The sequence below is a fragment of the Schistocerca gregaria genome, chromosome 3 (genome assembly GCF_023897955.1).
Source record: "Schistocerca gregaria isolate iqSchGreg1 chromosome 3, iqSchGreg1.2, whole genome shotgun sequence".
Taxonomy (NCBI): Eukaryota; Metazoa; Arthropoda; class Insecta; order Orthoptera; family Acrididae; genus Schistocerca; species Schistocerca gregaria.
Window position 1 is genome coordinate 882,318,300 of NC_064922.1, and position 22,125 is coordinate 882,340,424.

At 42.3% G+C, this 22,125-nt stretch overlaps 2 pseudogenes; both read left to right on the top strand.

Moving 5' to 3' along the window:
- The first annotated feature begins 7,099 nt into the window (after positions 1-7,099).
- Positions 7,100-22,125, top strand: part of LOC126355652 (KRAB-A domain-containing protein 2-like) — a 30,504-nt pseudogene continuing 15,478 nt past the window's right edge.
- LOC126357198 (5S ribosomal RNA) lies at positions 10,839-10,956 on the top strand (annotated as a pseudogene).

Here is a 22,125-nt window from a genome sequence, read left to right on the forward strand (position 1 = left end):
CCTTCTCCACTGTACATATGACTTGCTCCCAGTACGAAAGCAATTCCCTTCAGTACGCTAGAGCCATGCTTAATCTGGTAGCCTTATGTTGCTCCTTCAGTATTCGGATTTTCGTCCCTACCTTCCTTTCTCGTTGAGACGACAACAAATGGTTAACCTGATCACGCTTATCTGGAGGATCTTCCTAATTTCTGAGCTAGTCCTGTAAGGGTTCCAATCACTGCAGTGGCGTATACCGTCCTGCACAAAGACTATGGTTGATGTGGCCTTCCTGCGCCATCCTCCACATGGGACAGGGCGCTTATACAGTATACATCTTCATAAAGCGCAAGAATGAGACCTTTGTCAAATTCCTTGAACTGTGATATTTTTCAAGTAAAGACCTACTGACAAGACAGGAGGAAACAAAGTGCGATATAAGGTGATTTCTACATTTAGAGTGTAAAACGTCGTGGTCTCCTGACCTTCATTCCAACCCAAACTCGGTAAGATAAAGTCAATGTTGTATGAATTCATGAAAACGATATGCAAATAACAAGTGCGCACCGGGGTTGAAATACTCGAGGCTGGCGTACACACAAACATTCCAGACATGACGGTCACAGCCGCTTTTAGTTTGAGAGAGGCAGACCACACACTGGGAGGCCGGTCCCTTCAGAGGACGAGTCAACCTCGGCCGCCCGTGGAGCAGACAGCGTGTGTCCGAGTGAAAGGGGGAACGACCCCGTGTTCGGCTTAAAAGCAAATTCCACTACAGTGTGTGGGAGCATCCAACCTACGCCTTCTTTACACATAGCACGCAGTTTCAGAGATTTTCACAGGGAGACAGCAAACGCCAAACGCCGATACTACAGATTTCTGGACTGGTCGCCTTAAACAAAACGTCATTCTCCCGTTTTAGAAGAGCATTGCTGATTGACAGACGATATTTCTGACGCCTTGAGCTGAAGGAGTAATGGAAGAAACCGAAAGAAATACCCCTTCACGTCTGGCACGGAGAGGCGCCGTTCCCTTGTCGCTCTTGGAGCGAGGAACAAATCTCTCATCAGTACTTCACTGGGAGAGCACCTCTGTCGAGAGTGAATCGAAGTGCGACTCTATATTCAGTTCTTGTGATTAAGTGTTGTTCACTGTGTTGGCCGACACACTTATCAAAAATGGTTCAAATGGCTCTGAGCACTATGGGACTCAACTGCTGTGGTCATTAGTCCCCTAGAACTTAGAACTACTTAAACCTAACTAACCTAAGGACATCACACACATCCATGCCCGAGGCAGGATTCGAACCTGCGACCGTAGCAGTCGCGAGGTTCCGGACTGCGCGCCTAGAACCGCGAGACCACCGCGGCCGGCGACACACTTATCGTGTGGTGTGAATGGACAGAGTTATAGTTAAACGCCTGCGAGCGAATTTTTGAGTGGCATCAAGGTGGACCAGTTACCTGACTGGTGTACTACGCCAATAGTTAGACTAGGGGCAAATAGGAATCCTTGACTTCATCAAGGCATAGGGAGAGTTTGATTGGCGAAGGTCAATCCAGATAGAACGAGAGTTATCTTATTTGTCAGCAGCGATCGGCGCAGACAGCAGTCATCGCAGCTTACGGTATTGTGTGCTACGACTATTGCGAGCCCCATGTTTCCTCCACAACAGTACACTTCACTGCATTTCACACACGACAGCCTCGACCGTACCTAGCAACATTCTAAAGAATAATTATTCAAGATGAGTAGGCGCGCCTCTCAGCCATTCTGCCAAGTGAATAACAATCTCAAACTTCATATAGAAATTTCATTAGCGAATCCTATCCTTGAGAGGTAACTTCACATTCCGAAAAGAACCAGGATATGACTTGTTCAATTCATAACTAAAAGTGCCATTGTGATTTCTCAGGATTTTTGCAAAATAAATAATAATTTTCATTAGTTTCGTGTTTTTATTACACTAACTAGCACTACTCCAGTACCCAAGTGTCCCACTAGTTACATAAGAAATTTTGTGAATTTTTGTGTCATTTTCGTACAGCGAAAGACTCCAGAAAATATTGCTGAAAGTTTTTCAGGCATTTCTCTTTAGAACGTTAGGAGCGTCTGTCTGACTTCTGTAGTAGTGTGGGGGTGGAAATTGCATCTTGCAGGAGCCACAGGGTAAAGGGTACATCTCAGATTAATCCGTTGCACAGAATAACAGAACAGCAGATCAAACCCACGCTCACAAGAGCTAAATCACATTCATCACACCTACTATAAAATTTGTCTAAGTCATCTTATATCCTCCAAGTCACTAAACGGCACCTTCCCACATTCGACAGTACCATCAGCAAACAGCCGCATACTGTTGCTTAACATGTACGCCAGATTATTTTTGTATACAGAAAATAACAGCGGTCCTATCACACTTTCCCGTGGCACTCTTACGATACCCTTGTCTCTGATGAACATTCACCGTCGAGAACATACGAATTCTGTTATACATCAAGTCTTCGAACCAGTCGCATATCTGGGAACTTCCGTATGCTTGTGCCTTCGTTAATAGTCGGTAGTGTAACACCATATCAAATGCTTGACGGAAATCTAGGAATAACGAATCCGCTTGTTGCCCTTCATCCGTGGTTCACAAGATCTCATGTGAGAAAAGGGCAATCTGAGTTTCGCACTAGCGATGCTTTCTAAAACTGTACTCATTTGTGGACAGAAGCTTTTCCTTCTCAAGGAAATTGATTATATTCCAACTGACAATATGTTCAAGGATTCTGCAGCTAACGGATGTTCAAGATATTGGTCTGTAATTTAGTAGGTCCGTTCTTTTACCCTTCTAATATACGGGAGCCACCAGCGCTTTTTTCCAGTCCCTTGGGACTTTGCTTTGGGCGAGAGATTCGCGATGAATGCAAGCTGAGTCAATGAGTCTAATTATGTCTTCGCTGTTCGTGTGGGGTTGATACGGAGGTGGCTGTAGCATACAGGATGAGTCACTAACTATTGCCACCTAGAATAACTCCGAAAGTATGATAGTAGCAGAAAAGTTAGTGGGACAAATGTTGCATGGGACAACGGGGTCCATAATATGACGTTGGTTTTTTGTTGCTAGGTGGGGTCACGTCAGAAATATGAAGGTCAACGTTGTTTTTTTTTAAATGGGATGCTACAGTTTGGTAATCACTTTCTGATGCGGCTGTCGAGACGAATCCAACGATGTGCAACAGTAAGTCTTTGAAGGTCACCAAGATGGCATGAACGTCCATTCACAGAAGGTGTTCGAGGTGATGACCATCGGTATCAATGCAGTGCTGAAATCTTCTTATCATAAATTGAGTGGTCTTCCTTAACACTTCGGCACTTACAGAAGCACATTCTCTGACAATTCTCTCTCGTATATCGGGCAAATAGTAAATATTCACCAAATGCGGCGTATCCATCTAACTTGCCATTGACGTGTAAATACCATTCGACGGTTTCGTAATACAACACAAATAGGAACTGTAAGACTAGTATCGTCGAATCAAGCGAATGTGAATCATGTATTCTTTCGAAGAACAAGTCGATATGCTTCTCATTTACAGAGAATTCCAACGAAATTCAGTGAGAGCTAGAGACTTATACGCTGAAATATATCCTCAATGATTCATCCTACACGTCGTACATATTATATGTGTATGGTAAATTGAGAACAACTGGATCTTTAACGCATCGAAACATATCCACCAAAGGAAATTTACTAACAAGGAAACGGAAATTGGTACTCTTGCCACTGTGGTTCGAGATCCTTGTGTTATTTCGCGTCAAATCGCTAGGGAATCTGGCATGAGCCAGAGTAGTGTTGTTCTTGTTCTGCATCGCCATAAATATCATCCTTACCATAACAGTCTCCACCAAGAATTAACTGGTCGGTTTATATGCGTCGCATTGAATACTGGCAATGGGCTCAACTTCAGATTAAGCGGGATGAGACATTTGTTACTTTGATTTTATTTACAGACGAGGCTACATTCATAAACCATGGAAATGTTAATTTGCGTAACATACATTATTAGGCAACTGAAAATCCATAGTCCTCAGAGCCATTTGAACCATTTGAAAATCCATGTTGGCTGCGGCAAGTTGCACACCGACAACCGTGGTCGGTGAATATATGGTGTGGGATTCTGGAAGACAGAATTATAGGCCCCTATTTCATCGAAGGAAATCTTAATGTTAGGAAGTATACCACATTCCCTATTATTGAATGAAATACCTTTAGGAAAAAGGAACAGTATGTGGATCAACACGATGGGTGTTCGGCACATTTTTCGCTGATGGCTAGAAATGAGTTGCAGAGGCAATTCCCAAATCGTTGGATTGGACGCGGAGGAGATGTGTCGTGGCCGGCTCGTTCGCCAGACTTGACGCTTCTGGATTTTTTCTTGTAGGGATTCATAAAAGACATTGTTTATAAATACGTTCCAACTACAGCTGAAGATATGCGCGAGAGAATCGTCAGAGCATGTGCTTCAGTAAGTGCCAATGTGATAAGGAATACCACTCAATCCATTATAAGAAGATTGCAACACTGCATTGATACCAATGGTGATCACTTCAAACATCTTCTGTAAATGGATGTTGATGCCACCTTTGTGACCGTCATTTACCTTCAAAGACCTTACTGTGACACATCATTGGATTCGTCTCGATAGCCGCTGCCAGAAAATAAGCAACAAACTATAGCATCCCATTTAAAGAAATAAAGTTGACCTTCATATCTCTGAAGCGACCCCACCAAGCAACAAAGAACCAACGTCACATTATGGCCCCTCTTGTCCCACGCAACTTTTGTCCCACAAACTTTTCAGCTCCTATCAAACTTGCAAGTGGGCTTAATTAAAAAGATCGCTTCCCACGCCCGGGTTCCCGGGTTCGATTCCCGGCGGGGTCAGGGATTTTCTCTGCCTCGTGATGGCTGGGTGTTGTGTGATGTCCTTAGGTTAGTTAGGTTTAAGTAGTTCTAGGTTCTAGGGGACTGATGACCATAGATGTTAAGTCCCATAGTGCTCAGAGCCATTTGAACCATTTTAAATTAAAAAGAAAAGATAATATTAATGAATAAATGCAATAATTTTACTAGCTGTGTGACCGGTTACGAAGCCTCGTAACCGGTTAGCCCTGACTAGTATTAGTATTCTGACAGCATAGAATAAAAATAAAGAATGACAAGGAATTTCCATTAACACAATTGATTAAGTCCCCTGAAACTATAAAAGCAACGAAACAACAAAACACAAGTGTAACGGCTCCGTGTGTGGTAGTGTGACTCAATGTACATGTATCGGGCTCGATTCTTTCTCAATACGACAAAATATTTTAAACACCATTTACAATGAACTAACTGAAAAACCAGAAATACTATAACTGCACAAAGAAACCAGAGTTACAAGTCCAATAAATGAACATGAGCCAGATGCTTTGTTGACTGTAACTGTGAGCAAGAGGGATTGTTATTAAAGAAAACTGTAATACCTTTTTACCTAATTTTATATTAACGAAAATATTCCATTACACCAGCATCATAAATCAAAAGCCCATCTCCTTTCTCAGATATAGTCTGACAGTTGCATCTTCTTCCATCTATACATTACACCAATCGAACAGTACAACATTTCAGTCAACACTCAGATCGTCTACTCTCTCGCCCAACAGAACAACGACTGCTCTCGACATCCTCAGAACTACTACTGCGCCCAGTGGAGGCGGCGGAATAATAATCTTTGGCGCAATCTCTGGCGCTGTGATTTAGTGTAGCCACCTTTCAAACTTACGGTGTTATTCTTGGCGGATGTAGTTAGTGACTCACCTGTATTTCTAGACTCATCACCTATACTGTTTATTGTTAAGTTTGTAAATAGGCTTTAGCATCTATTGGCGTTTATCTTGAAACATATATCAATTCAGATTTTTGAAAATGACGGTGACAGATAGTTTTCGCAATGAACTGAAGTGTGCCACCTGCTTCACCTATACCTGACTCTTCCTGATCGTTCCAGTCCATACGCATACAAATTATTACATCCAAGAACTTGTGTCAGTTTACTGATTCCGGTAACAGCTCATTGATATTGTAGTCATAGCACTCTTTCGCGTTTTGTGAAGTGCGCAGTTTTGAATTTCTGAATATTTAAAACGAGTTGTCAGTCTTTACACGATTTCGAACTGTTATCAAGGACTGGAAATTTGTGTTGCTTTTTGTATTGTACGGTACAAAGAAGAAAAAGGCTTGAGCTTAGATACAGAGACAGACAAATAATGTCCAGCATCTACCGGGTGATCAAAAAGTCAGTATAAATTTGAAAACTGAATAAATCACGGAATAATGTAGATAGAGAAGTACAAATTGACACACATGCTTGGAATGACATGGGGTTTTATTAGAACAAAAAAAAGTGCAAAAAATGTCCGACAGATGGCGCTTCATCTGATCAGAATAGCAATAACTAGCATAACAAAGTAAGACAAAGCAAAGATGATGTTCTTTACAGGGAATGCTCATTATGTCCACCATCATTCCTCAACAATAGCTGTAGTCGAGGAATAATGTTGTGAACAGCACTGTAAAGCATGTCCGGAGTTACGGTGAGGCATTGGCGTCGGATGTTGTCTTTCAGCATCCCTAGAGATGTCGGTCGATCACGATACACTTGCGACTTCAGGTAACCCCAAAGCCAATAATCGCACGTACCTAGGTCTGGGGACCTGGGAGGCCAAGCATGACGAAAGTGGCGGCTGAGCACACGATCATCACCAAACTACGCGTGCAAGAGATCTTTCACGCGTCTAGCTATATGGGGTGGTTCTAATAAAACCCCACGTCATTCCAAGCACGTGTGCCAATTTTTAGCTCTCTATCTACATTATTCCGTGGTTTATTAAGTTTTCAAATTCATACTGACTTTTTGATCACCCGGTACAACGTGAACTTTTCGGGAGACCCGAACCGATCTTACGGCGCCGTGTTGACCGTCGTGTTATCTGCAGCCAGTTGTTGGCGTCACAGGTCGAGCTGGGTGCGCTTCTGAGTCACGGACAGAGCCGTAGCTGGCCGAGCGCGGGGACAGCCAGAGAAGCCGCCATGCCTGCCGCGAGCACAACGTTGCGCGCCCTCGCGGTGCTCATTTTACTGTCGGTGGCGACGGTGGTGGGCGGAGCTCCTCCTCCGCAACCTCCGGAGGACAATGGAGGTACAGTAGCTGCGTCTCTATTCTTGTCTCAGCCATTGTACTAAATTAGTCCCATCACAGACCGCATTAACGTAGTCACTGCAGTGAGAGACAAAATGTCACAGATGGAAGTTGCTGTAAAGAATGTACTCTACATCCACATTGCTGTGAACTTCGTGGAAGAGGGCGTTTTTGACTGTGCCACATGTTAAGATTTCGCAATGTTCCATTCGCTTATGCAGCATACGAAGAAAGACCCGTCGCCACGGGCGATTAGCGGAGCAGTTCCGTTTCAGCCGCGCTCGCGAGTGGTCGCTGTTGACCGCTGCCCTGCACTTCCGTGTTTACATCGCTGTACTTACGCTTCGCCGAGTGCTGTCCGCCCTTTAATCTGCGTGTTCATTCCTATTCCTTGTGATCTGATCTGATCAGGAAGACAAGGAATCCCGTCCTGTTCAGCCGACATCCCTGGAAATAGATGACTGGATTACACAGGTAATTGGTCTCTATTCTGAAACCGTCCATACCTGGCAACTGGATCAGGAAAAATACTGTGTTTTTGTCAAGTTAATCAGTGCTTCGACTGCTGATAAAGTGTTACGGAAGTGGGGCTATGACGTAGATTTTGTGCATAGAAATGGTTATAAAAGTAAGGTTTCCATCTATAGAGTGGACATTCATTACAAAACCGTTCGTGTCTTGAATCGACCCATTGAAATTGAAAATGATAAGACTAAGGAAGCTCTTTCAAACTACGGAGACGTTAAATCAATTGCAAATGAAAGATGGTCGCCTCGCTTTAAACTGCAGTGTTTCAAAGGGGTCCGCTGTGTAGAGATGGACGTTAAGACGAATATTCCGTCTCACATAACTGTTTGTTGGTATAAGGCACAGATTGTTTATACAGGTCAGGAAGCTACATGTCATATACGTAACGAAACCGGCCACGTCAGACAGGAATGTCCGCTGCGAACTTTTGTTCTTAAAAGTAATTTGATACAGCTTCAGAAGCTTACCTTCAATGATCTGTTACCAAAGAATAGCCCGGATCAACTGGTTGACGATGTTAACGCAGCGGGCCAAGCTCATGTCTCCGTTCACGATAACAGTCAATTTCCACCGTTAACAACAAAGGGAAACCCTGTTACCACTACTCGTGAAACTGAAATGCAATCGAAAAAACGACCTCTGGAAATAACTGATAGTTGTTCAGAGGACGAGCTGTTTTGTCCCACTCCCTCACTTCGCAAGCAAAAACAGTGCGATGAGGAGGCACAGAAACCTGAAGGCAAAATGCAAATAGAAACTGATGAACAGAAAGATAATACACATACGGTACCAGAAAATGAATGGGGTGTAATCATCATTAATTTGCAAGAAACAACAGGTGCAGTAGCCGATTGCAAAGTTCAGGAGCTATCTGTTAATAAACAAATTCAGGGAGAGGTTACAAAACTGCAGTCTCCATTTGTTTCCCTCAATCAGAAAGTGAATGAAATTAATAAAGAGCGAGGAAATGGTGGTCAAACTGAAATCACGGTCAACACTTCAGGGCAGGCGCCGGCAACCGAAACTGCGAAAGCGTCTGCTGCTGCTCCAGATAAGCAACGAAGTAAAATACCGACGCAACCAAATGAGAATGTAGCTCGTAACCAAGGGAATGGAAAATCCAGTAGGGGCGACCCAAGCCCAAAGAATGTTCGGTCCGAAACGGTCTTATACGAATCACTGGAGGAAAAACCAGAAAGTTCACCGGGAAATCAGTCTGCTTGCGGTACAAGAGAAAACATCAGAAGTAGAAAAAACGGAACAGTAACTAATAAACTGATTTAAGTGTTATTCCATGTTCAGCCTTCCGAAAAAACTGTTACAGCTTGACTGAACCCTGAACCACAGGAAACTAAATTATTTCATCGAAACAACTACATAGTGATAGCACAATGACGCGGTCTTATTCTGTCACCACTATAAACAAATAAAATTACGACCGGTTTGAATTTATCGGCCCTTAAGGAAGTTTTTTTAGCGGTATAAGGCGCTGCAGTGACGGACTGTACGGCTGGTCCCGGCGGAGGTTCGAGTCCTCCCTCGGGCATGAGTGTGTGTGTTTGTCCTTAGGATAATTTAGGTTAAGTAGTGCGTAAGGTTAGGGACTGATGACCTTAGCAGTTAAGTCCCATAAGATTTCACACACATTTGAACATTTTTTTTTTAAATACACGTCGTACCCTTCCGTGGGAACTGTTACTTGCCTAGTTTTATCTTCACTAGTTACACATGTCGGGATAAGCACGTAGGAGGCCGAGGAGTAATTTTAGTTTTAGGTTCCTTTCAGAGTATGCTCATGCATTAGCTCCATACTTAACAACCATATCAAACGTTCGCTTGACGAAAGATCCGTACCCAAAGACTAGAAAGTGCACAGGTCACACCAATATTCAAGAAAGGTAGTAGAGTAATTCACTATATTACAGGCCATATCGTTAACGTCGATGTGCTACAGGATTTTAGCACATGTATTGTGTTCGGACATAATGAATTACCCAGAAGGAAACGGTCTATTGACACACAGTCAGTATGGGTTTAGAAAGCATCGTTCTTGTGACGCACAACTAGCTCTTTATTCACATCAAGTGCTGAGTGCTATTGACGAAGGATTTCAAATCGATTCCGTATTTCTGGATTTCCGGAAGGCTTTTGACACTGTACCACACAAGCGGCTCGTAGTGAAATTTCGTGCTTGTGGAATATCGTCTCAATTATGTGACTGGATATGTGATTTCCTGTCGGAGAGGTCACAGTTCGTAGTACCTGACGGGAAGTCATCGAATAAAATAGAAGTGATTTCTGGCGTTCCCCAAGGTAGTGTTATAGGCCCTTTGGTGTTCCTTCTCTATATAAACGATTTGGGAGACAATCTGAGCAGCCGTCTTCGGTTGTTTGCAGGTGACGCTGTCGTTTATCGACTAATAAAGTCATCAGAAGATCAAAACAAACTAAAAACGATTTAGAAGAAATATCGGAATGGTGTGAAAAGTGGAAGTTGACCTTAAATAACGAAGAAGTCATCCACATGAGTGCTAAAAGAAACTCGTTAAACTTCGGTTACGCGATAAATCAGTCTAATCGAAAAGCCGTAAATTCAACTAAATACCTAGGTATTACAATTACGAACAACTTAAATTGGAAGAAACACATAGAAAATGTTGTGGGGGAGGCTAACCAAAGACTGCGTTTTATTGGCAGGACACTCAGAACAGACCTTCTAAGGAGACTGCCTACACTACGCTTGTCCGTCCTCCTGTTGGAATACTGCTGCGCGCTGTGGGATCCTTACCATATAGGACTGACGGAATACATCGAAAAAGTTCAAACAAAGGCAGCACGTTTTGTATTATCGCAAAAAATGGGAGAGAGTGTCACAGAAATGATACAGGATTTGGTATGGACGTAATTAAAAGAAAGGCGTTTTTCGTTGCGACGGAATTTTCTCACGAAATTCCAATCACCAACGTTCTCCTCCGAATGCGAAAATATTTTGTTGACACGTTCTTACATAGGGAGGAACGATCACCAAGATAAAATAAGGGAAATCAGAGCTCGTACGGAAAGATATAGATGTTTATTCTTTACGCGCGCTGTACGAGATTAGGCAACGGCCTTGCCACAGTGCATACACCGGTTCCCGTGAGATCACCGAAGTTAAGCACTGTCGGGCGTGGCCGGCAGTTGGATGGGTGACCATCCGGGCCGCCATGCGCTGGTGCCATTTTTCGGGGTGCACTCAGCCTCGTGATGCCAACTGAGGAGCTACTCGACCGAATAGTAGCGGCTCCGGTCAAAGAAAACCATCATAACGACCGGGAGAGTGGTGTGCTGACCACACGCCCCTCCTATCCGCATCCTCCTCTGACGATGACACGGCGGTCAGATGGTCCCGATGGGCCACTTGTGGCCTGAAGACGGAGTGCCTTGCCTGCCTGCCTGCTATACGAGATTGGAATAATAGAGAATTGTGAAGGTAATTCGATGAACCCTCTGCCCGGCACTTAAATGTGATTTGCAGAGTATCCATGTAGATATAGTTTCTGCCATGAAAGGCTGCTGTTCATGTTTTCTAAGTAGGTCCTTAGGAGGTGTAATGCGACGGTGTTCAGGCGTCTGCCACTTACGAGTTTGGATCAGTCTCCACCCTGGACCATTCGCACCAAACTTCTTTGTATTCCCCGGTCGTCCTCCATGAGTCCGATTTGATGTGGATTCCACACACTTGAGCAGTATCTAGTATGGACTGTACAAGCGTTCTGTGTACAATCTCCTTTGTAGATGAAGTGCATTTTCCCAGTAACCTATCGCAGTACCATTTGCTTTACTTTCGACTGAGCCCGTGTTTATTTTATTTATTTATTTATTGTTCCGTAGGATCAAATTAAGGAGAAGCCTCCATGGTCATGGAACGAGTCAACACATGAAATTAGAACACGATTGTAGAAACAGATAAAATGAAATATAAGAAACATATTCAGGCGACAAGTCGTAAGTTTAAATAAAGAAAATCAACAATGTAACACTAGAATTTGCTTAATTTTTTAGCTCTTCCAGGAGCTCCTCGACAGAATAGAAGGAGTGAGCCACGAGGAAACTCTTCAAAAAAAAAAAAAAATAATAAAAAAAAATGTCTCTGAGCACTATGGGACTCAACTGCTGTGGTCATCAGTCCCCTAGAACTTAGAACTACTTAAACCCAACTAACCTAAGGACATCACACACATCAGTGCCCGAGCAGGATTCGAAGCTGCGACCGTAGTGGTGGCGCGTTTCCAGACTGGAGCGCCTAGAACAGCACGACCAACTCGGCCGGTCGGAAACTCTTAAGTTTAGATTTAAAAGAGTTTGGGCTACTGCTAAGATTTTTGAGTTCTTGTGGCAGCTTATTGAAATTGGATGCAGCAGAATATTGCACTCTTTTCTGCAGAAGAGTCAAGGAAGTGCATTCCACATGCAGATTTGATTTCTGCCTAGTAGTAACTGAGTGAAAGCTGCTAACTCTTGGGTATAAGTTAATATTGCTAACAACAAACGACATCAAAGAAAATATATATTGTGAGGGCAATGTCAGAATTCCCAGACTATTGAATAGGGATCGACAAGAGGTCCTCGAACTTACACCACATATAGCTCGAACAGCCCGTTTTTGAGCCAAAAATACCCTTTTTGAATCAGAAGAATTACCCCAAAAGATAATACCATATGACATAAGCGTATGAAAATATGCGAAGTAGACTATTTTTCGTGTTGAACTGTCACTTATTTCAGATACTAATGGTAAATAAAACTGCATTTAGTTTCTGAACAATATCGTGAACATGGGCTTTCCACAGCAGCTTACTATCTATCCGAACGGCCAGGAACTTGAACTGTTCCGTCTCGCTTATAATATGCCCATTCTGTCTGATCAAAATCGGTTCTTGTTGAATTGTGAGTTAGAAACTGTAAAAACTGAGTCTTACTGTGATTTAGCATCAAATTATTTTCCACAAGCCACGAACTTATTTCATGAACTACATTACTTGATACTGTTTCAACATTACACACAAGATCCTTCACTACGAAGCTGGTGTCATCAGCAAACAGAAATATTTTTGAATCACCTGTAATACTAGAAGGCATATCATTTATATAAATAAGAAACAGCAGTGGCTCCAGCACCGACCCTTGGGGAACGCCCAACTTGACAGTGCCCCATTGGGACTGAACATCACTACCACTCTCAATATTGCGGAGAATTACCTTCTGCTTAATATTGAGAGTGATAGTGTCGTAAAACTATTTCATACCTCAACGCAATTGTTACGATGGGTAGACACAGACTTTCAGCTACCACCTCCAAAGAAATAAATTCCCGAAATTAATGATTTTATTACTTGTTTACAGGCACGTGTCTGTACACAACGAAATCCCCACGTCACAACCTCGTGGCACGCCGCTACAGGAAACAAACACAAAATTCTACAGCTCCTTCATAAAGAGGGGATGATCTGCGCCATTTGCTTCTGACTTCTCTATCGGCGTGCTGTGGTACTGTCTTGCGTGGGTTTTTGTGTGTACGTGGGCTGTAGACATTTATCTGTAAACAACTGAAACATAATATTAATTACGTATTTTATTTTTCAATGTGATAATTTATACTTTATGACTACCGTCTCGCACGCCTAGGTATTTACAGTGAGTGACACGGGAGAGCGGTATGCACGTATACAGATGGCGGTAATATCGCGTACACAAGGCCCGTGCCATGGAGAAGCTGTCACTTGTACTTAGGTGATTCATGTTAAAAGGTTTCCGACGTGAATGCGGCCGCACGACGGGAATTCACAGTCTCTGAACGCGGAATAGTAGTTGGAACTAGATGAATGGGACTTTCCATTTCGAAAATATTTAGGGAATTCGATACGTCGAGATCCACAGTGTGAAGAGTGTGCCGAGAATACCACATTTCAGGCTTCACATTTCGCCATGAACAACGCTGTGTTCAACGGCCTTCACTTAACTACCGAAGCAGCAGCGTTTGCGGATGGCTGTCAGTGGTAAGAGAGAAGCAGCGCTGTCTCAAATAACCGCAGAAATCAATGTGGGATGTACGACGAACGTTTCAGTTAGAACAGTGCAGCGAAATTTAGCGTTAATGGGTTATGGCAGCAGACGTCCGACGCGAGTGCCTTTGCTAACAGCACGATATAGCCTGTCGCGCGTCTCGTGGACTCATGACTACACCAGTTTGAGCCTAGACGACTGGTAAACCATGGGCTTGCCAGATGGGTTCCGATTTCCATTATACCAGTATAGGGTAGGAGCGTAAATGGTTAATATTTGGCGTATTGAACACGTTGAACATGCACGCAGATGGTCAACCGATATTCAGTATGCACGTTCTAGAGTTAAGAACGGTTTCAACATTTGATTTAATTAGTGGATAATAACTTCGCCGGTCAATAGCATGTACGTGGAGTAACCAGAATGACGATCACCAAGTCACTACCCCATTATAGAATATAGATGCTACCACATAATCCTTCAATATGACCGACTGTGGACAATATTATGTGTATATGATAACAGTGATGCCATCACCTAGTCATACACAACTTTTTATTAACATAATTAATGGCAAACATGTCCATATAAGTATCACGGGAGGGTAACGTCACCTTGCCACAATCTACTGGATACGAAGTTTTGGTTCAGACTGGCTGGATCAGTTTGAATTGATCTTACTCAATGATGTTTAAAGGTGTCCTTTGTAGCGTTGTTCGCCAAATCACATCATAATTTAACCATTTTCCCGTCATCCTCCCATAGTTTAACTGGTTCTTTAAGTACATTTTGACCTTTGTCGGTCAATTATTTTAAGTGTGTTGACTGGAGCGATGTTCGCCAAGTCCCACTTTAGCTTTAAATATAATTCCGCTATCATTCCCTAAGTCCAATAGCAATGGTCATCAGGCCCGAATTATGATGGCAGAGTTCCCCACACAGTTTTTACAGTATGTGGGTGGATCGCCTTCATGAAGACAAATTGAGTAACCCATTGCCGCCACATTATCCCCTACTTTAGGGTTTTCTGTAACTCATGGCCATAACTACGTCATGAAGCTCAACCAGGCACGTGCATTCGTTTATTTTGACTTGATAGACCATTTCAGGTCAAATAGGCTAATCTTGCATAATAACCATCTATTTTATATGGCCCGTGTTGCGGGATGTTAGAGACTTGTTCATAAGTTCATTCATGACCATTTGTGTGCTAAGTCAATAGGATGTTCATGCGTTGTAACCATTGCTAAGCAAATGCTTAACATTTACGTCTCAAAATTTTTTTTAGACCTAGTCACAATAATAACGATGTTGGATTTATATTATCCTTCCCACACCTAAGTTCTTTTTAGGTGATTAAACTTCGTGCTTAAGTCCAAAATTTTTCTAGACAGGCCATACGTTGTAAGCACATGATGTCTTCCTCATACCATGACCAACGAATACTTCATAAATGTTAAGACAGTCGATCTAAGTACGTTCTGCACAGGATAACATTTACGTCCCTTTTCCTCAGCTGTACCTTTCTTTTATTCCACTTTACCAGTAAATTAAAGGTCAGGAGTTGGGTTCGCGTCTTGTCCCAACAATAATAAAAAATGAAAATAAAAATAATAATTAGGCAGATGACCATGCGAAAAAAGAAAACAGTTTAAGAAAGCACAAATTTCATCAAAAAGGCAAGTATCAATATTTTTACCCTGAACGAAAATTTTAAATTATAGTTTGGCACGTTGCAAGATCAGGTGAAACACAAGACGTGTCATGTAAGCGAGATTTTGAATGTGGATCCACATCAAACGAAAGTTGAAAAACCATCAGCGAAGATGAATGACACGAGTTAACTGTATGAAGTCTTTAAATTTAGTTAGATTCCATATATTAACTGTTAGACACAACCGAGAAACGTGAAACATTTCAGCTTCCCAACTGAACACGCTTAACAAATATCAAGAGTCTGTATTGAAGGATAACGTTGCAGATCATAAAGACAGATTCTATTATATAGTTTTAATTTAGTTTCAAATTTCCTGTACCTGGTATCCGGTCACCTTCTTACAATTATTTTCACCAGAAGCTACAACACATTAACATACATGGAAGCAACAAATCTATATGGAAATTGTTTGCAACGTATGTAACAATGCGTTAGTAACTTACTTCTGCTGTTTCTATAAACAATGCGAAAGAGTAAATTTAAAAGCTGTTAACTCTTAGAATTTCGAGTTAGTTGATGACTCCTCCGAGTGATACATTATCAGTACGATATAATAAGCATATAACTCGTTTATATGCAATAAATACTTTTTCATCCTTAGTTTCATTACCTCATGAGATGATCTCGTAACAGAGCAAATAGTGAATTTACGCAAAACGTGATAGCTTTATTGCGATAGGAACATAGCTGGTTTTTATGCGAGTCGAAAAGCATTGCACGTTTACAAACAAAACGTGTTGGTCCTAAGGAGTGCGATACGGTACGTATGCTTACGAGGACTTAATACACCAACGTAAACTTTGGCAGAATGACTCATCAGTGAGTGTCAGAAACTTTTTTGGGTCACTTGGCGATAACGTTCTTTTTATTTGCGTCCATAAGTTAGTCGTATATATCATTTTGGTCCCTCCTGCCCTCTGTCTCAACCGCAATCACTTGAAAAAATACAAAAAAAGAGAACTCGTAGGTCAATGAGGAGAAAACATCACTAACAGCGTACTCGAAATGACAGATCTGTCGTTGAGTAAGAAATTAAACTTGACACAGTCAAATAATTTGTTTCTCATGCTGAACGCGCTGTTGCAATCAGACCTGTCTCGTCATTAAAGATCTCTAATGACCTCTATATTCTCTTTTTTCCTTTTCATTTTTTTATTTTTTGTTAAGCTCATTTCCTTCATAGAGTATATCAATGATGGCAACACAGAGTATTCAACAAATTATTCACGTGATATTTTTTATGCTATTTATTGTTGCAAACGACGGGAATAATGAGTGTAGACAGAGAAGCTGTCATCATGATCTGGAAGCCTGAAGGAAGCATTCACCAACCTCTACATCTACATCTGCAGTCATACTCTGCAAGCCACTGTGAAGGGCATGACAGAATGTACTGACCGTGCTATCACATGTCATGATTTGTTTCTGTTCCAATTGTTTACGGAGCGCGGGAAGAATGACTCAGTAAATGTTGAAATTAGTCTAATTTTCTCTTCAAAGTTCCTACGAACAGTGGGAGCGATACATATGGGGCTGAAGACTATCTCTAGTTTCTTCACTAAATACTAGTTCCCTGGCGTTGGTAGGTTATCGTGGAATGATTGGTCTGCCAATTTAGGTTTCTGAGATTACTGCGGCATTCTTCAGTGAGTTGAACAAACTTGTGACCATTCGTGTCACTTTTCTTTATATACATTTAATATCCGTTGTTATTCCTATTTGGTATATATTCAACGGATTTGAGTAATATTCTAAGATAACACGTACAAATACGCAGCCTCCATTGTAGACTGTATTTTCTCGATATCCTGACAATTAATCGAAGTCAGCGACCTGCTTCAAGTACGATTGAGGCTATGAGATGGTTCCATTTCATACTCCAGCAAAATGTGACATCCAGGCATTCGAGTGAGTTGACTGATTCTGGTTATGAGTCACTGATACTGTAACCACTAGCTACTACGCTTTTTCGTTTTGTCAGGTGTTTAATTTTACATTTCTGTACATTTAAACAAAGTTGCTAGTCTTTGCACAACTTTGAAAACTTATTAACAACTGCCTGAATATTTATAAGGTCTTTTAGATAGTACTATAATTATAAATATCTGTATCATCTGCGAAAAGTCTGAGATTGCTATTAATGTTCTTGCCACATGATTAATATACAGCATGAACAAACTATGTCCCAATACACTTCCCTGGGGAACATCCGAAGTTACTTCTATTTTTGTTGATAGGATGCTCTATCAGCCTACCAAAGCATCCTAACCGAGTCACACGTTTTGTTTGATACCCATAAGATCGTATTTTTGTTAAGAAAGGTTGGTGTGGTGCAGATTTAAGTGCTTTTCGGAAATCAGGAAACTCTGCATCTATCTGATTTCCGTGATTCATGGCTTTCAGGATGGCTAAATGGCTCTAAGCACTAAGGAACTTAACATCTGAGGTCATCAGTCTCCTAGACTTAGAACTACTTAAACCTAACTATTCTACGGACATCACACTCTTCCTTGTCCGAGGCAGGATTCGAACCTGCGACCGTAGCAGCAACGTGGTTCCGGACTGAAGAGCCTAGAACCGCTCGGCCACAGTAGCCGGTCTTTCAGGGTGTAATGTGAGAAAAGTGCAAGGTATGTTCCAGTTTCAAGAATGAGATTTTCACTCTGCAGAGGAGTGTGTGCTGATATGAAACTTCCTGACAGATTAAAACTGTGTGCCGGACCTAGACTCGAACTCGGGAGTGAAAATCTCATTCTGGAAACATTCCCCAGGCTGTGGCTTAGCCATGTCTCCGCAATATCCTTTCTTCCAGGAGTGCTAGTTCTGCTAGGTTCGTAGAAGAGCTTATGTGAAGTTTGGAAGGTAGGAGACGAGGTACTGACAGAATTGAAGCTGTGAAGACGGGTCGTGTGTCGTGCTTGGATGTTCAGATGGAAGTGCACTTTCCCGCGAAAGGCAAAGGTGCCGAGTTCGAGTCTCGGTCCGGCACACAGTTTTAATCTGTCAGGAAGTTTCTTATGTTCCAGTTGATCGTTTTTTTTTCGCTATCCAAGCTTAGCATGCTCAAGGAAATTCTGTTTGAGATGCCTCACTGTGATTGAGCTCATAACATATCTAGGCTTTAACAACAGAAGGACGTTGATGAAATTTGCCAGTACTTCCTTTGATCTTTTCTGTTAATCTGGTTGTGCATAGGCATGGGCTGCACTTTTTTTCCAATCATTGGGATCTGCAGCATTTGATGATTACAATTGGTGCTAACTCATGGCTTCCATTGTTTTCAACACATACTCCCCTTTTCCATTGCCCTCCCACACCGCTTTAGGCAATTTGGACTGATCACCGGCGCTTATTTAGGTTCCAGCTATAATTGCTTACCCAGTTAGGGTGGGCGGTGGTTATTTATTTAGAATCCTTGTAGTTTGACATTTATTACTCAGAATAATTTATGATCCAATATGGGGAATCCAATATGATCAACATTATTATGTCACTATCACGTATGGCTCCCCAAGATATTTTCCTTCCTACCCAATGGACATCAAATTAAAAAAAAGACAGTGTAAAATGGCCAAAAATCTTAAAAAGTTGTCTATTTATTTAAACACTTAGAACATTTGTCAGGTGCTTCCAGAATTATCTGTAGCAGTATTTAATTATCAGCTCATAGTTTATTATCACATAATACCACAGGAAAGGAACTTCTAGCACACCTGGGGATTGTCTAGGATTATTTATTATTGTTATTATTTTTATTATTATTACAAACTTTCTTTTTAGGACAAGGAAAAATAAGGTCTTGGGTCTAGCCCACCTGTTTAAATGAGACATTTCTCTTAGACAAAGTACATATCTTCCACATAATAATTACACTGTAGTGGTTTTGGGGTTCATTTTCTTTAAACAAAGTACACTCTTTCTGTGTATCAATTCCACTGTGGAAGTGCAGGAACATATTCCACACAACTTCCAATGGTAGCCTCCTGGTTGTAGGTTTAACAACTACTGCCCCCCCTCCCCAGACATGCATGGAGCAGTGTTTAATTATTGCTGACTGCATGACGAACACTAGAGCAGTTGTGTATTGTGCAGCTCAGAGCACACAGGTCATTGGTCAGACAGTTACCCCTCAAGGGTAGGCAGCTGAAGGCTGTGTTGTCTCATTCATATCTCATTCACCGGACATGGCAGGGCGTGTCAGGGCTACATTTTTTTCCCTCCATCATCTTGTAAGCCACGGACCATCAATCCTCCCGTGAGGCGGATAATGTCTACCACCACTGGTGGCGGAAAAAAAGATACTCATGTTCAGAAAGAACAGAACACCTTGAAGGACTAGAGATAGGACTTTCACATTCACAGATCATGTACATTAGTATGTTCCGCAGAAATGATTGAACGTATGCCTACGAGAGTGGAAGCTATCATCAAGGCTAAGGGTGGGTCAGCACCATATTGAATTCCAGCATTACCTATGGAGGGCGCCACAAACTTGTAATTCATTTTCAACCACGTGTCCGGATACTTATGATCACATAGTGTATGTGGTGTCCTCTTCCTTTTTTATACAGTTTTGCCGTAAAGTCACACAGCATCTGTTGCAAATTCTGATTACTTCCTCAGTATACTGTTGTTCTTAAGTGTCTGTAATATTGCTAAAGGGGAAATTGTGAAGCATTTTGACACATGGATGTAGGTAACAAATTTATAATAGTTACATTAAGGAGGGTTTTTGTAGTTACGGATTCGAATATATTGCATGGACATCTCCCACAGCACCCTTGAGTCATTATTAGGTTAGCAGAGGGTACAAGCTGGCTCAATTAAGTAGTACACGCCTAAATGTGTTAACATTTATACTATGCAGGGAATAAATGATTTTTTAACCCTGTGGAATGCTGCCAGTACTATCCCAAACCTAACATGCGAGGAACCGCCCCGATCCTCACTCGAACGGAACGTGGGTGGATGTGCCTCCGAAAGCTATGTCAGATCTAACAGTGTTGGCTGCACCCCCGATAAATACCTGTAACGATGCACTTATTACTGTATATTACCCGAAAAGTGAATTTTCATTATCCAACGTTCGTGAACAGCAAGATAATTTAGTATGCTGGAAGAGGTCGTGGCAGATGTTAGATGTGTACATGCTCACACCGTTTAGTAGTAGTCATAATAGTTGAATTACAAACAGATACCATCAAATTACAATGTTCTAACTGGTTATCTGTTACGTTGATTCTCTACTTACTTGTAGCAATGAATATTGCTTCATACAGACTATTATGTTTCAAAATTTATTTATTATTGGTTAAGGTATTTAGGATCTGAAAACCCACATCAAAAAAAGCTTTGCGTCACCTCGGTTCCGAAAGTTTCTGAACCTGTACAAAAAATTGGAGTAGAGATCAACATAAACATCATTTCCGCCTTCTTTATTGCTCATGAAAACCACATGTTGCATGTTGTACCACCATACAGAAGTGGTGGTTCAGACTGCTGTACACACCGGTACCTCTAATACCCAGTATCACGTCCTCTTACATTGATGCATGCCTGTATTCGTCGTGGCATACTGTCTACAAGTTCATCAAGGCACTGTTTGTCCAGATTGTCCCACGCTTCAACGGCGATTCGGCGTGTTTCCGTCAGAGTGGTTGGTGGGTCACGTCGTCCATAACAGCCCTTTTCAATCAATCCCAGGCATGTTCAAGAGGGTTCATGTCTGGAGAACATGCTGGCCACTCTAGTCGAACGATGTCGTTATCCTGAAGGAAGTCATTCACAATATGCGCGCGATGGGGGCGCGAATTGTCGTCCATGAAGACGATTGCCTCGCCAATTTGCTGCCAATTTGGTTGCACTATCGGTCGGAGGATGGAACTCATGTATTGTACAGCAATTACTGCGCCTTCCATGACCACCAGCGGTGTACGTCGACCCCACATAATGCCCTCCCAAAACAGCAGGGAACATCCACCTCGCTGCACTCGCTGGACAGTGTGTCTAAGGCGATCATCCTGACCGGGTTGCCTCCAGACACGTCTCTGACGATTGTCTGGTTGAAAGCATATGTGACACTCATTTGTGACAAGAACGTGGTACCAATCCTGAGCGGTCCATTCGGTATGTTTTTGAGCCCATCTGTACTGCGCTGCATGGTGTCGCGGTTGCAGAGATGGACCTCGACATGGACGTCGGGAGTTAAGCTGCGCATCATGCAGCCTATTGCGCACACTTTGAGTAGTAACACGACGTGCCGTGGCTGCACGAAAAGCTTTACTGAACATTGTGGCATTGCTGTCCGGGTTCCTCCGAGCCATAATCCGTAGGTAGCGGTCATCCACTGCAGATGTAGTAGCCCTTGGACGGCCTGAGCGAGGCATGTCATCAACCGTTCCTGGCTCTCTGTATCTCCTCCATGTCCGAACAGCGTCGCTTTGGTTCACTCTGAGACGCCTGGACACTTCCCTTGTTGAGAGCCCTTCCTGGCACTAAGCAACAATGTGGAGGCTATCGAACCGCATTATTGACCGTCTAAGCATGGTTGAACTACAGACAACATGAGGTGTGTACCTCCTTCCTGAGGGAATGACTGGAACTGATCGGCTGTCGGACCCCCTCTGT